Here is a 16,622-nt window from a genome sequence, read left to right on the forward strand (position 1 = left end):
AGAATTTCTAGACTTTAATTATTTTTATAAGAGACTTATTTGAATTTCAGAATTTTATTTAGAAGCGTATTAGACGTTGAGACGATGGGAAGTTCAAATTTATTTTTGATAGCCTGTTTTTATGTTTTCACCCAAAAAAAATGAACTTGACAGAAATTGGATTATTCTTTTTAAACATTTTAAATTTTGTAATTTATAAAAGTTTGACCGAAATGTTGACTATCATATTTAATTGGTTTTCGATCTCAGTTTTGGGCTTGTTGGAAAGGTCTCGAGTCCACGAATTTGTAGACAGGAAGCATGCGTAAATCGAAGTTACGGTTTAGATTTTTTCGGATGTTCAAGTGAAGGGCAATTTGGTAAAATTGCATTTAATGGGTTTTAAATACCAAATCAGATTTTTTTAAAAACACATTTATCTCTCTTCACTCACTCTCCCTCCTGTTCTCTCTCCCCGACGCACTCCTCCCCCCTAAGCTCTCTCTCTCTCTCTCTCTCTCTCTCTCTCTCTCTCTCTCTCTCTCTCTCTCTCTCCGGCCTCCCTCCTTCGCCATCCGGCCAGGAGGCGGCGACGCCACCACCACAGCCCCTCTCTCTCTCTCTCTTTCTTCTGCAATCTGTACTCAATGCGCGCAGCCACTGCTACACACCGGAGCTTCTTGCTCCGGCCTTCCCCTGACAAACGGCGACCACCGGTGTGCTCTTTACACTGGCGCCGACTCAACCCACCCCTCCCCGCTGCTGGCCGACCGCCACGTGCAGCAAATCGACATGAGAAAGGGGAGCGACGCCACCGGCCTCTCTTGCCGATTCCGGCCACCACCGAGCTCCAATCACGAAATCAATAGGTTGAAATTGCTCGAAGTTGACGAAACCCCAAATTCGAACCGTAATTGGATACTTTTTCAGTACCAAAGTACTCCCGAACGAACCCTGGCCAAGGCAACACTACCGAGGCGCGAGATGATCTAGTAGAGGGTCGAAGCTTGATTTCTCACTGTGAGTTGAACTTTGGGTTTTGAAACGTCTTAATAAATTTCATGTTTAGTCCATATTTATATCTTGGATTTTACTTGAGACTGGTCTATTTGTAACTTGAGAAGATTGTTTAGGTGGAGGGTAAATGTTGAAAATTGGATTTTTATATATATATTTTGGAAGCTTTAATTTTTATTTATGAGTGTAGCTGTTGGGTTGTTAAAATAAGTTTTGATTTGAGATTTGAATCTATGATCTAAGTATAAAGTTCTCACAAACACGTTTTAATGATGTTTGCGTACATGGAGAGAGAAATCGAAAAAATTGAAGAGGTATATATAATGTTAAACAAAGATAGTTTGTGAGCTGTTTTGGAACCTTGCGTTGGTATATTTTGTTACTGGTTAATGTTGTATTAGAGTTTGTACGAGCATTCATGCCTGCCCGTGCATCGATTCGCTCTGCACGGGAAGTGGCGAGCATTCCTGCCTGCTCGTGCATTGATTCGCTCTGCACGGAAAGTGGCGAGCATTCCTGCCTGCTTGTGTATAGATTCGCTCTGCACGGAAAGTGGCGAGCATTCCTGCCTGCTCGTGCATCGAGATCATTTTGCATGGGAAGTGGCGAGCATTCCTGCCTGCTCGTGTATAGATTCACTCTGCACGATAAGTAACAAGCATTCCTACCTGCTCATGCATTGATTCGCTCTGCACTAGAAGTGGCGAGCATTCCTGCCTGCTCGTGTATAGATTCGCTCTGCACGAGAAGTGGCGAGTAGTCCTGCCTGCTCGTGCATCGAGATCATTATGCACGGGAAGTGGCGAGTTTTCTTGCCTGCCTGTGCATCAAGATCACTCTGCACGGGAAGTGGCGAGCTTATCTGCCTGCTCGTGTGTATGCATGAGATGTAGCGAGCTTATTTGTTTGTAACGCCCCGAACCTCGGGCCCACTAAAACATTGAAATATCAAACCTTTTAAATCTGTTTTCTCTTTCCTTTGAGCCATGCACATAAATATAAATAAATAAATAAATTTCTTTCAAATAAAATATTTATATAAAACCACTGTATAAAAACATTTAAACAAAACAAAATAGGTCTCACTGCCTCGACTTCTCTTCACTGCCTCCTCAGCCTGCTTAACCTGTAAAACACAAACCCTACACCACAACCATGGTGTACCGGGTCATTCAAACAAACAACCCGGTAAGCTCACTAGAGTTCGTATGAGTGAAATGATGTAAACAAATATCCTTAATAATCCTTCATTTTCCATACTCAATAATAATATTACTCAATCACAAAATAATTTCATCAACAATCATCCAAGTAACAAGATAATCATAATTTCCTCAAATTCACATCAAATTCCACCCAAAAAAATGTAATAGTCGATCCAACCATTTAAGCTTAATCATCCATCATTAACCTCAAACATTTACATCCTAATTAATAATCTCAAGACATAATCACCATCACTTCCCTTCTCAAGATTCAAGCCTAAACCTTACCAAGTTCTACAAAACGAAGTCCTAACCAGCCCAAGTCCAAGCAAACAAAAGCAATACAACACACAGTACAAACAAACATCTATCCAACTTCACTCACGTCGCTCTTTGAAATCCTCCAACTTTAAAACTATTTTCAAAATCTCTTCTTTCAAATCCACTTTTAAATCCCCTCAAACTGTAAATCAAACTTTGAAAAACAAATAATACTCTCAAGCTGTAAAACTATTAAAATGTCTAAAATAAAATGCACTGCCTTACTGAAACTGTCATTTAAAATATTTACTGATGTAATATTATTTCTCAAAATACTCCACAATCGAAAACTCCCACCACATTAGTACCCGAGGAACTGCTGGTCATACACTGTCAAGTCATCTCTAAGCAAGTACAGAACAAATCTATATCTGCTGTGATGCTGGTCATACACCACCGACTAGGCAAGTGCAGAGCAAATGCTAGTCGTACACCGCCTACTAGGCAAGTGCAGAGCAAATGTTATGTTGGTCGTACACTGCCGAGTAATCTCTAGGCGAGTGCAGAGCAATTCTATACCTGCTGAGGGGGTACTAATATGGCGGTTTGAAACTGCTTTTGAATATCTCAATCAACCACATCTCAAAAATACTCCTCTAGATAAAAATTGAAATTTAATTCTTCCAATAAATCCGCTTAAAAGAAAATTATTCTCAAATTGTGAAAGCTCCTCGATCAAAATCATTTTCTGAAGGACAGAAATTCATTAATAAATTTTCCCCAAAATAATGCGAAAAACCCTTTCCAGAAACTATTAATACTCAATTAAATCAAGAAAAGAGTTCAATTTTAAAATGTGCAAAACATTTTGGAAACCAAAAATCCACTCACTGTCTACTCTGAACTATACCGAAACCTTTCTGAAATTGATTCCTATTCACGACCCCTCACTTTTTTTCCACTCATACTCACAGTCTACTGTATAATAATTGCTTAGTCCTCATTCATAAATCCTCGACAATAAGCATTTCTTTTCTAATCCAGCAATTATTCTCGGGCCAACTCTATAATTCCCAATTAATTCTTTAGCCTCAATCCTCATCAATTTAGTCTCATAATCTAAATCCTACACTTAGCCTTGTCTAACTTAAAAGCAACAAATCAAACAAAGTAGACAATTCATACGGTACTCTACATCAAAAACCGATAAGTTTCACTCACTGTGCAACCACGTGAAATGACCAAAGTGCCTTCATGGCGCCATTGCTCGGATATCAAATCCGGCAGCATAACGGTATTGGGGATAAGATTTCCCGAGCCCGTGTACCTGTTAAGACCAGACAACCAACTTAAAACACAATTCAGAAACACAAACGGCCGCTAAGCGACCGAAACGGGCGGTCGCCAACACACACGGCGGCTGCCCAACTTAGAACAACATACAAATCACATAGAAACTCACCCACGGGCTTCGGATGGCTGGCCAGAAGCCAAACCAACAATTCAAGTTATCGGCACGGCCAAATGCGGCGGCACCCGCGGTGGTCCGTGGTGGTTCCGATGGTGGCAGCGGCGGCACAAACCTGAAATTACCCAAAATCAACTCTTATCCTAATTGCACAATGGAACCTTCAATTGCACAAGAACAACTTGAATTCAAGTCCAATTTCAAGAAATTCAAAATAGGCATAAACCCTAAAATCGAATTTCCAATTTCTCAAAATTGGACGTGCCCACCTTCGGGGAAAGGTTACCTATACCTCGAGGATCATTTTTGACAACTGGACTGACGGCCAAATCTCGCCGGAAATGGCCGAAATAGGCGGCGAAAGTCGGCGGTGTCACTCCCCTTTCTCGTCAATTTGCTGCACGTGGCGGCCGGCTGGAAACGGGGAGGGGTGGGTCGAGTCAGCACCGGTGTAAGGAGCATACCGATGGTCGCCGTTCGTCGGGGGAAGGCCGGAGCAAGAAGCTCTGATGTGTAGCAGTGGCTGCGCGCGCAGAGAGAGGGAAGAGAGAGAGAGAGAGAGAAGAGGAGGCTGAGGGGGTGGCATCGCCGGAGGTCGAGGTCGCCGGGGAGGGGGTGGCCGGTGATGGTTGGGAAAAGAGTGTGTGCGCGGGGAAAAGCTGAGAGAGAGAGAGAGAGAGAGAGAGAGCAGACCCCAGAGAGAGAAATCAGATTTTTGGTTTTTTTTATTTACAAATTGCCCTTCGCTTCAAACGCCCATATCTCTCAAACCGTAACTCGGATTGACGCGTGCTACGTGTCTATGAAATCGTGGACTCGAGACCTACCTAACGGATCTAAAGTCAAAATTAAAAGCCCAATAGAATCAAAAGTCAACTTTTGGGTCAAAGAAATTTTAAAAGAAAGTTAAAATTTAATCACAACCTCTTTATTTTCCAAAATGATCAAATTAAATTCTCAAAATATTTAGAATAAATCCTTGAACAAAAAAAATATATGGGGTCTCACATGTCTAAATTTATGGCCAGTTTTTTCCTGGGGTTTTAGTGTGACGTGAGTTGTCAATTTGTGGATTATTTTTTTGGGACATGAGTTTACAATAGCAAATTTTTTTTAAATGACAGTTTTAGTTGAGCATTGCGTTATTATTTCAGATATTTTAAGAGATTTATAGCTTGAAGGTATTATTGGTTTTCAGTTGAGCGATTTATTTATAAATGCATATAAATATTTACTTGAAACTAATGCATTGCACCACACCCCTTTCCAAATCTTTCCATGCATATTCCTTATTTTTGAGACTTCTTATGCAATAGGAAAAATTTACTAACCTTAGGATGATGTTCAGGGATGGTTATGTGAAAAGAGTTTTAAAACTGGAGGCTTTCAAGGAGAATGGGCAATTTTATAAAATGGTTTTCAAAGGAATTGTTTTAAACCTTATGTTGTTAACTCATTGAGATTATTCTCACGTTTTTGTTTATAACGTTTTGCCCACAGGTATTAGAGATTGCTGAGGTTAGACTGCACCACGTCGAGGCATCCAAGTATTCCATCCCCACCTGTTGGTATCATAGGATCAAGGTTCTCCTCACAATTGTTGTAGTGACATGTGATTGTAAAATTTTAGTAGATATGCTCTGATTAAATAGATACTACTTGGTATGGGTCTGAGATCTTTATTGGACTGTTGTTGGGGTTGGTTGTTGAATTAGAAGTGCTATTTTTTTTATGAATAGGTGGGATTGTTCAATTTACAGGGGAGGTTCTGCCGAATTTTCGGTAGAATTTTCCTTGAATTTGGATCCCACAGGAATCACTCCGGGTTTCAAGGTAAAATCTGGGGACGGTCCTGTCATTAACATAGAGCAATTCACGACTCTTATGATGATGACGAGCCTATCCTTAATTGACAGGATCGCCCCCGGATTCCACCCTGAATTTCAGAGAGGTCCTGTAGGAATCCAAAATCAAGGAAAATCCTATCGAAAATTCGGCAAAACCTCCCCTGAAAATGGACTAACCCAAAATTTATAAAACTGTAAAAGTACTTCTAAAAACATCAGCCGTCTCTACCACAACCAAAAAAGGTCTCAGACCCAAACAATACCACAATAACATAAGGTTCTAGTATGGTTTTCAGAGCCACTACTTCTATTACAACAATTTTTACAGTTAAAGTAAAAAGGAACTTCCAAAATGGAAGCGATGCCTACAAGATCCAAGAAGAGGAAATGAACACTATGCCTCAACGTGATTGGCTCGACCTCCACCAATGCTACGGCCTGGGTGGAAACAATTTAAGACAAAACAAGAAAATTGTAAGATAAACTCAGTGAGTGGACAATTTATAAGTACGGAAAATAATTGTCGTTTGTCTTTTCACGAATCATTAAAAGTCAAATTTAAACTCGAAGACCTCATGTCGCTCTTTGAAATCCCTTAGTTTTAAAACGCTTTCAGAAACACGTTCAAAGTTGCTATCATAATTTAATAAACCAAACCAAAGCATAAACCATTTATCAAATAAAATTCAAACATTACAATTCTGAATAGCTTATAAATTTAAAAAGAACGATCGCATTAAAACCGTATAATACATTTATAATAAAACACACCAAGTCAGTTATCCATAGAACCTATCATACATGCGCAGAGCCGAGAATCTGTCATACACATGCAGAGCCAGAAATCTTGTCTTACGTACAAGTAGAGCCACCCCCAAAGAGTGAAACATCACGACACACAACCCAAAGCCTATGTGTGTGTCGTAATGGGTCCCAAAGATCTATCAATCCGACAACCTGGAGGGTACTAAAAGGTGATTTGAAACTGTTTCCCATAACCAAACATAATGTTTTCTTCCACCAATAAAGAATATCTTTATAACATTCCCAAAACTTTAAATCCTCAAAACAAATGTATAAACACAACTAGTAAAACAGTCCTCAATAAATCACATTCAAAAACATAAAACCAATCAAATCTTTCGACCATAGACTAAAATATGAAATAATCTATACGTATAAAAATAAGAAACTAGTTTCCTTTCTAACGTCCAACAAGAAAACTTATTTGAGATAACATTTGAAATCCAAAATTTAATACTATTGATAAAATCTCAAAATCAACTTCAAAATGTTAAATATGAAATGATTGATGAGATTTCCATAAACTCTTAGAAAAACCGAAAGTCTATTTAAACTTCAAATTCTCAACTAAAATTACATATCCAAAATAAATCATGAATTTCCTAAATAATTTAAAGAAAACAAGAATCCACTCACAGTGAGAAAATCTAACTTCGATCCTTCGCCGGATCGTCATGAGCCCTGGTCGTCTCGCCTATACCATAAACAATAAAATATGCAATTAGTCTCAACTCCAATACATTAAATTTTGTGTGTGTGTGTGTGTTATTCCTAACGTCCCGCTAAACTCACGCTCAACGTAACGGTTAGAAATCATTTTTCTCAAAAGTATACACTCTCAAACCTATTCCTAAACTGTCCCGGCTCCAAACCACGACTCCTATGATCTCATGTTAAACCATAAACTCAAAAGGAACCCTGCATGTGGCCTACCCTACTTGGGAGTGGTCCGAAGGTTAAGACGATACCCGCAAGGTGTCCGATTCTCGAGCCAAAAGAATATTTTTGTCGCTTAAGTTGCATCCACCTATCCAAAATCATCAACCAACTCAGTTTTGATACTCAACAAAACATTAGATAATTTACGTGGCAGCTAGGTGGTCGGAGACCCCGCTGTTGCAGCTCAAAGTGGCGGCAAAACTAAATTTCACAAATTTCTCCGAATTCCTCAAACTTTTCAATTCTAAACTTCAATTGAAGGTTCTAAGGAGTGAAAATTCCCCATAATTACATTAACATCATCCCAATTTCGAAATTCTCAAGAGAAACCCGAAATGGATTCTAAATCCCCAATTTCAATTCTCCACAATTACTTAAAATAAAACACCCAAATCACTGGGAAATGGAAGCTCATACCTCAAGGAGAAAAACCCACTTAAACCCTCAAAAATTTGTGGTGAAATCTGGCCGGAAATTGGAGGATGAGACTGGCGGTTTGAGGTGGTTCTTGAATTATTTCCACGACCCAGGGGAGCTGCTCGGCGAAGGAGGAGGGCTGGGGTGTCGACCGGCCTGAGGGGAGGTCACCGGAGATTGGTGACTGCGAGGAGAGGCCAGTGTTGATGGCCGGTGCTAGGCTTAGAGAGAGGGAAGAGAGAGAACACGGGGAGAGAGAGAGCTCGGGAGGGTGGTCGGTGCCTGGGGGTGTTCGCCGGAGGCAGAGGCCGATAGGGGTGGTCGGCGATGGTGAGTGGTGGTGGCTGGGTTGGTGCGCGCAGGGGAGGGGTGCGGGAGAAAGAAAGAAAAATGAAGAGAAAGAGAGAGAGTGTGTGTGTGTGTGTGTGTATGTGTGTGTGGGTGCGAGGGAAGGAAGAGAGGGCTGATTTAATTGAGGCGTTTGGGTCTTTGAAATTATTCGAATGCCTTTTTATAGAAAAATCTCTACACTTCCCACCAAAATTTCCAATTAAAACACTGTTTTCGCCTACGCGTTTGGAAACTAGAGTTCTAATTAGCCGTCTTGAGATTAAAGGCCACAAATTTTGAATTTTCAAAACGCCCCTCTAAATACTAAAACTCCCTTCCAAATTTTTAATAAAGTCCGCCCAATAAGATTAAATTTTTATTTAACAAAAATAAGACTTGGGGTTGGGTCGTTACATCAATTTTGCTATGCACGGGGGGCTAACATCAAATGTCAATTTAGTGGAGGAGTCATCCCTTCTCCATCTAATACTCGGGGGGCTAAGTGCAAACACGGTCAAGATGGCCGAAAAACAAGGTTCTCCCAAAATAATGTATACAAGATAAGGATCATTTGGTCTAAGGAATTAGCCAATACATATAAATGCATTTACAGGATTGCCGAGATCCCTGATAAGAACACTGCAGTCCTAGTTGATGTTTGGGCGTGCCACTATTCTAGGCTAAATAGCCGTAATAGAAAAGATATTGAATTTGTTGATTTGCGATGGATTCTCTGTCTTTTAACCAAACGATTGTAAGCGAGAAAAGGAACAAATTCTCGCCAAAGGTTCTAACTGCCTTGATCCTCAAGGACTTCTAATCATCGTTGGTTGCAATGACTCTATGCTCAAATTCGTAAGTGAAAACAATATTAGCTTGTGTGACTGGGTGAATTGCAAAGTAATGGATTTTAATGAAAAAGGTGTGAATAATTTGATTATCTCGAAATTGAGTAACAATATGAGTTCTTATGATAAAATTCATAAAGAAAATTAACTAACAAAAGGGAACAATAACCAAAAGAAATTGATACTAAGAGAACAATATTTTAGCAGAGCCAAAAACAAAGAAAACTAGGTCTTAATGAGTCAAAGAAAAAGTTGAGATCTTTGAGAATTCTAGAACTTGAATTGTTGAAAAGCTTGTGCTTGGTTTGAGATGTATTGAGAGAGATTTCTGTCTTTAATGCCTTGCTTATATAGTAGTCACCCTCCAAGAATTACAGGAAACCCTATCCTACTTGCATTCAAACTCCTTCTCTCCTTACTTCATGCCCAAGACTTTCTTTACTTGCTTGATTTAGAAATCCTAACTTACCAAGGAGAACTCGGCGTAAACCAGTAGGACTTTCCTTATTAGAAGATGGGCTTTGGCGAGATGGGCCTGCTAGTGCCTGCTCGTCGTGGGCTTGGACTGAGTTTAAGCTTCAAACTTGAACTTGGGCTGAACATGCTTTTTGGGCTTAGACGTGATATCCGGCCCAACTTCCCGAAATAGGGTGTAAAGAATAACACATAACAATGTTTATCTCATATTTAATATTCAACCAAATCAACCAATAATATCACTCAGATGAGTCATATAACTCAATCAAGCATAATGTAAGTTTCACAAAATTTAATATAATCAATTGCCTTAAAGGTTTCCCCAAGACCCCCTACCTCGAATCCGACCTAGCTTGCTCAACTTACTCTTCCGGGATCTCTAACACCACACCCGAACCTAAACCTGAACACACAAGTGCCAAACCATAACAAAAAATATAAATTAGAAATAATTTAAATTAATAAAGCTCACTAACTTTAATTAAAATTGGAAATTAAAACAATATCTACATATCTCGAATTGCCTCCAAACCTGTACCATTGAGTCTGTATCGAAAAATGGAGTCGGGAGTGTCGAAGAACAACACCATATAGAAGAGGGAACTAAGGGTTAGAAGAGTAACAAATTTTGTTTACTAAATGATGTTTGTATTGTTTCATTTATTTAGTTTAGTCCCACTCTGAAAAATATATTGATGAACAAATTTGGTGACTCTAGCATCATTAATGGAAAAAAGTACAAGAAAAAGAAAAGGAGAATGAGAATGAAAAACAAAAAGAAAAAGAAAAAGATAACCCTTCCATGCATGTATGCCTTTCCTTTCTCTTGTGTTAGAAGTTAGAACGAAGGCAAAAAAAGACAGATGTTAATTATGTGATGCCACATCTCTTGGTAAGGAGGAGCTCCTCCTGAGGAAGCCAAGCACTGTCCCAAATTATTTAATTATTACTTTATCACTCAAACACCCCTTATAACTTTTTACAATACTCAAAAGTATGCATGTATTGATTTTAAAATTCAAAAGTATGCATGTATTGATTTTTAAATTTTAAGAACACAAAAATTATAGTTTGTATTTTTGAAACTTTATTACTTTATCACTCATACACACCTTATATAGTAGGCACAACCGTTGTTCATGAGGTCGACTTGGCTCTAAAAGACAGGGATACCTCGTTGAGTGCTCTGAAATTGAATTTGCAACAAGCCCAATCTCGTATGAAAATTTATCTTGATAAGCATCGAACATAGATGGTTTTTCAGGTGGGTGATTGGGTGTATCTTAAATTGCATATGTATCGACAACACTTTGTGCATGCTCGCCATTGCCACAAGCTTGCTCCAAGATATTATGGACTATTTCAGATTGAAGCAAAGTTGGGTCAATTGCTTATCGTTAGCTCCTTCCTGGTTCCTCCAAATTCCACCAAGTTCTTCATGTATCCCTTCTCAAAGCCAAGCTTGGCCAACATGTGATGCCATCAGCTACACTTCCCTCACTTGCTGATTTTGGTTCTACACACTTATACCCATACAAAATTTTGGATCATACTATGGTGAACAGATGACACAAGTCTGTCATTCTTTGGCTAATTCACTGGTCTGGGCTACCTGCAGAGGATGCTACTTGGGAGGATGCTGATTCCATCATCAACTGCTACCTAGATTTCAATTTTCAAGCCTGAGGGTAGGCCTTTAGTTGGGAAGGTGGCCTTGATGAGAACCTCATATATTTTGAGCTTATTCTAATTGTTATTATGTCATTCCTTTACTATTATTTAAATGTAGGATTTACCATTCCATGTGTTGGCTCTTTATTGGAGTCACTCTTAGCCAGGTGTAACTTGGTATATATATTAGATTGTATGCAGATTTCTTATTCAATTAATGAATATTATCAGTTTATTTTCTCTATTTTTCCCTTTCATTTAGCTTAGCATCCCATTAGAAGGCAAGATACTGGATCAAATGCTTCAATAAGAGATTAAGACAGGGGCAATGAAGAATATTTGAGAGCTTTTTTCTTTTTAAACGAAAAAAAAAATATTTCAAGTTTCATCATCTTGCCCATGAAGAAAATTTTCTCCATCCACCACTGATTTTAGGTCTCTTTAGTTATAATCAGGGTTTTAAATAGAGGCCAATTTTCCAATATATCGGTTTTTCGAAATGAAGATGTCGATAGGAGGTGAAGCAAAATCCTCACCTATATCCCCGATATAGCCGATATTTACAGTAAATATCAGATATCACTGATATTCGACCAATTAATATCGGTCGATATTCACATAAAAAAAAGGAGAGAAGAGGAACATATATGAAAATCAACATAATTATATGGGTTTTGAAGCTTAAGAGGAGATGAATACAACCATGTAAATAATTCCCTTTAGAAATCCAAACTTTTTTCATAAGGGCATAACCATATATCCAATTCTTTAAATAATTCACCAACAATCCTTTTAACTTCAAATAAGTTTCTGGAAGTCTACAAAAATTTCTCATTGACTCCAAAATGATTTTAGGAAAATAATCCTAACTATCTCATTTATGGGGGGACAGTACGGAGTTCAAGATAGATATATGTGTTGCATATTCATATATATAGTTTCAACTATTCGCATCATATGACTTGGTACGACTATTGTATGAATCTAGATCGAAGCTCATTTACTTTTGAACCCCATAGGACCTCTTTTTGGATGTAGATGGACACTCATATACTTTCATACTTGTCACTGACATGTATTATATTCCTTACATATCATATACTTATCATATATATTGTATTTTATGACAATTACTTGCTTAATACATAAATTAATGATTAATTTAACATTTTCTAAAGTTATATTTAAAATTATGTGTTTAAAAGCCAATATCGACGGAAATATCGATAACGATTTCGATATTTCCATTCATATATCCTTATTTTTTTAGTCCCTATAATATCCCCTCGGCTGATATTTCGAACCTTAGTTATAATTAAGTATTCTACAATACTACAAATATGTTATTAAACAACCCCCAAATACACAATAGGGAAATGGATATTGTTATACCATCATAGATATATGACTCATTAGCCAATAAATTCAAGCCTCTTTTAGGGAAGGAAAGAGATGCAATCTTCGATCTGTAATAAATTAATACAAAGGATCCAAAGTGAATGGGATACTCTACTGCTTTACTTATATTTTTTGTGTTTATACTATTTCATAGTCAAAATGACGTTTTAGGTTTCAAATGTAAGGTTATGCATTTTAGAATTTAAAGTTTCATAAAAAGATAATTAAAAGAGATTTTTTATTAATTGATGGGCCACTGGCAATTTTTTTTTTAATTCAAAAACATGCACCATATTTTTTTTGAAACAATAGGTCCCTAGCTAGTGTAGATTGATGTACGTTTTATGTGAATCAACCTGCTAAGAAATTATCACTGCACGTCTACAATACAATGCACTAATACATCTCTGATAAAACAAACTGTAAATTCTAAATTTTAAAACATACTAAATCATATTTAGACACACTCAAGTAGCTGCTCTTGTACTCACAATTGTCACTGTATTCTTGTTGTCGATTGACCTGCACCTAAATAGATAGATTAACGGTCTTACACTCCGAGAATCTATTTTCAAAATTAAAAACTATAATTTTTGTGTTCTTAAATATGACGTCCTTCCTCTTCTATTATCAATCCTTACTTAAATCCAATACTTGGATCTATTACCTCCATATGCCTACTACCTTCTTGTGAGACCCCGTATTTTTCAAAGTTTTATTTTAAATATTTTGAGAATTTATTTTAAGGATTTTGAGAATTTATTTGGAATTTAAAAAGGGTTTTAATTTAATTTTTAATTTTTGTTTTAAATTGGGCTTGACTCAAAGTTGACTTTTAAAATTAGTGTACTTTTGATTTTGATTTTGGGCACGTTGGATAGGTCTCGAGTCCGCGAGTTCGTAGACACAAAGCACGTGTCGATCGGAGTTACGGTTTGAGTTTTACAGATGTTCAAAGTGAGGGGCATTTTTGTAATTTTGCGTGAAAGGGTTAAAAAAAAAAATCAGATTTCTATTTCCATTTTCTCTCGCCTCTCTCTCTCTCTCTCTCTCTCTCTCTCTCTCTCTCTCTCTCTCTCTCTCTCTCTCTCTCTCTCTCCCGGTTCTCTCCTCTCCGCCGCTCCTCTCTTTCGGCAACTTCATCGTCTGGCCACCCCACGACCAGCGATGGTCATCGGCAACTTCCTCTCGCCGTCGCCGACCCCCAATAGCTTTTGTCTTCGCCGATCGACCACTGTAGACGAAGAATCGACGTAATGACAGAGAAATGATCTCGCCGGCGATCTCGTTTGTCCGGCTTGGACGCGACACCGGACCCACTGGGTCTTGTTCCTCTCATCACGGCGAGTTCAGCTGTGGTGTCCTCCTGCTCCGATGATGCTCCACGACGGAGCAATGAGCTCGAGAAACCAAGCCAGCCGCCGGCTTCCACCCCCGATTTTGGTCATTTCCGGCTACTTTTGGCCGTCGGTCCAGTTGTCAAAAACGATCCTCGAGGTATGGGTAATCTTTTCGCCTAAGGTGGGCACGTCCAATTTTGAGAAATTGGAAATTCGATTTTAGGGTTATTGCCTATTTCGAATTTCTTGGAATTAGACTCGAATTCGAGTTATTTTTGTGCAATTGAAGGTTCCATTGTGCAATTAGGATGAATTGGAGTTGATTTTGGGTATTTCCAGGTTCGTGCCACCGCTGCCACCATCGGAACCACGTGGCGGGTTAATGGTTGTTTGACCCGATTCCGTTCAACTGAAGTCCCAGGAGTCCTTCTGGATTCTTTTGGTAAATTTTTGTGATGTTTTGTGTGTTGTTTGTGGCCGGGCAGCCACCGGGTGTGGTGTTGCCGCCCAATCCGACCGTTGAACGACCAATTTGTGAATCTGAATTGTAATTGATTGGTTGTCTGGTCTTAGCAGGTATATGGGTTTGAGAAATCTCATTTTCGATGCTGTTATGCTGTCGGATTTGACATCCGAGCAAGGACGCCATGAAGGGCATTTCGATCATTTCACGTGGTTGCACTGTGAGTGAAACTTATTAGTTTTTAATGTAGAGTACCGTTAATGAATTGTCCGTTTTGCGTGTTTGTTGTTATATGTTAGGAAGGCTAAGTATAAGATTTGGATCATGGGAATGAATTGACGAGGATCTGAGGCTAAGGAATTAATTGGGATTATAGAGTTGCCCTATGATTAATTTACTGATTTGATGATAAATGTCTATTTTTGAGGATCAATGATTGATGATTAGGTAATTATTTTTACAGAATAATCAAGTTACTTTTGAGGAAGTGTTAGTATGATTTGAGTGGCAAACAAGTGAGGGGTCATGAGTAGGAATCAATTTCAGAAAGGATTCAGCATAGTTCGGAGTAAATAGTGAGTGGACCTTGTTTTATAAATGTTTTAAGAATAAATTTTCTCACAACAAGTGTTGATGGGGATGCATATGTAGAGGTGAATATGGAAAGAAATACAAGAGGCATTAATATATTATTAAACAATGAAGGTTATGAGTTAGTTTTGGGAATGCTGTGATTGAGGTTGTGCGAGAATACATGTCTGCCCGTGCATCGATTCGCTCTATACGGGAAGTGACGAGCCTAGTTACCTGTCTGCTCGTGCATTGATTCGCTCTGCACGGGAAGTGGCGAGCATCCTGCCTGCTCGTGCATTGATTCGCTCTGCACGAGAGGTAGCGAGCATTCTTGCCTGCTCGTGCATCGATTCACTTTGCACGAGAAGTGGCGAGCATTTCTGCCTTCCTATGCATCGATTTGCTCTGCACGGGAAGCGGCGAGCTTATCTGCCTACTCGTGTCTATGCAGAGGATGTGGTGAGCTTAGTTACCTCAGTATATGACCAGCAGTTCTCGGGTACTAGTGTGGCGTGAGGTTTCAGTTGTGGAGTATTTTTAATGATTTTCCATCAGTAAACATTTTAAATGACAGTTTCAGTAAGGCATGGCGTTTATTTCAGACACGTTAATAATTTTACAGTTTGAGAGTATTATTTGTTCTTCAGAATTCGATTTACAGTTTTGAGACGATTTAAGAAAGGATTTGAGAAATGGCTTTAAAACTGAGGGATTTTCAAAGAGCGATGTGAGTGAATTTAGATAGATGACTGTTTGTATTGCATTTGTTTGCTAGGATTTGGTTTGGCTAGGACTTGGTATGTCTAAGCTTGAATCTTGACAATGAAATTGATGGTGATTATGCTTTGAGGTTATTAATTAGGATGTAAATGATTTGAGGTTGAGGTTAATAGTTGACGATTAGACAATTGATTTGCAGAAATATGATTATTATTATTGGTGGAATTTGATGTGAATATGATGAATTATGATTATTTTGATGTTTGGATCATTAGTGATGGAATATTATGTGATTGAATATTTATGGATTTTACTGTGGATTATCATTGAGTTTGGAAATTGAAGAATTATTGAGGATAATTATTTCATCATTTCACTCATACGAGCTCTAGTGAGCTCATCTGGTTGTTTGTTTGAATGACCCGGTGTTCCATGGATATGGTACGTGTGATTTATGTTTTGCAGGTTAAGCAGGCTGATGAAGCAGTGGGGAGAAGATGAGGTAGTGAGACTCTGAGAGATTTATTTAATTGTTTTTACACAATGGTTTTGTTTAAATGTTTTTGATAAAATTATATTTACTTATGTTGTTGTGCATGGCTCAAAAGTAAGAGAAAACATATTTAAAAGTTTAATGTTCAGTATTTTCATGGGCCCGAGGTTCGGGGCGTTACACTTCTAGTTCCTCATATCATCCCTCATGTCATGTCTCTTTCTACTCAAATTCCTTAATTGTCATCAATGAACTTCCAAAATAAATTCAATTCATAAAGCCCAGAATCATTATTATAGTATGTATCCTTATTCTAATCCATAAGCATCCATCCTAGTTATCTTTATTCTCATTCATCAAATCTCAACTCCA

This window comes from Dryas octopetala, chromosome 4 (genome assembly GCF_963921425.1).
Source record: "Dryas octopetala chromosome 4, drDryOcto1.1, whole genome shotgun sequence".
NCBI lineage: Eukaryota > Viridiplantae > Streptophyta > Magnoliopsida > Rosales > Rosaceae > Dryas > Dryas octopetala.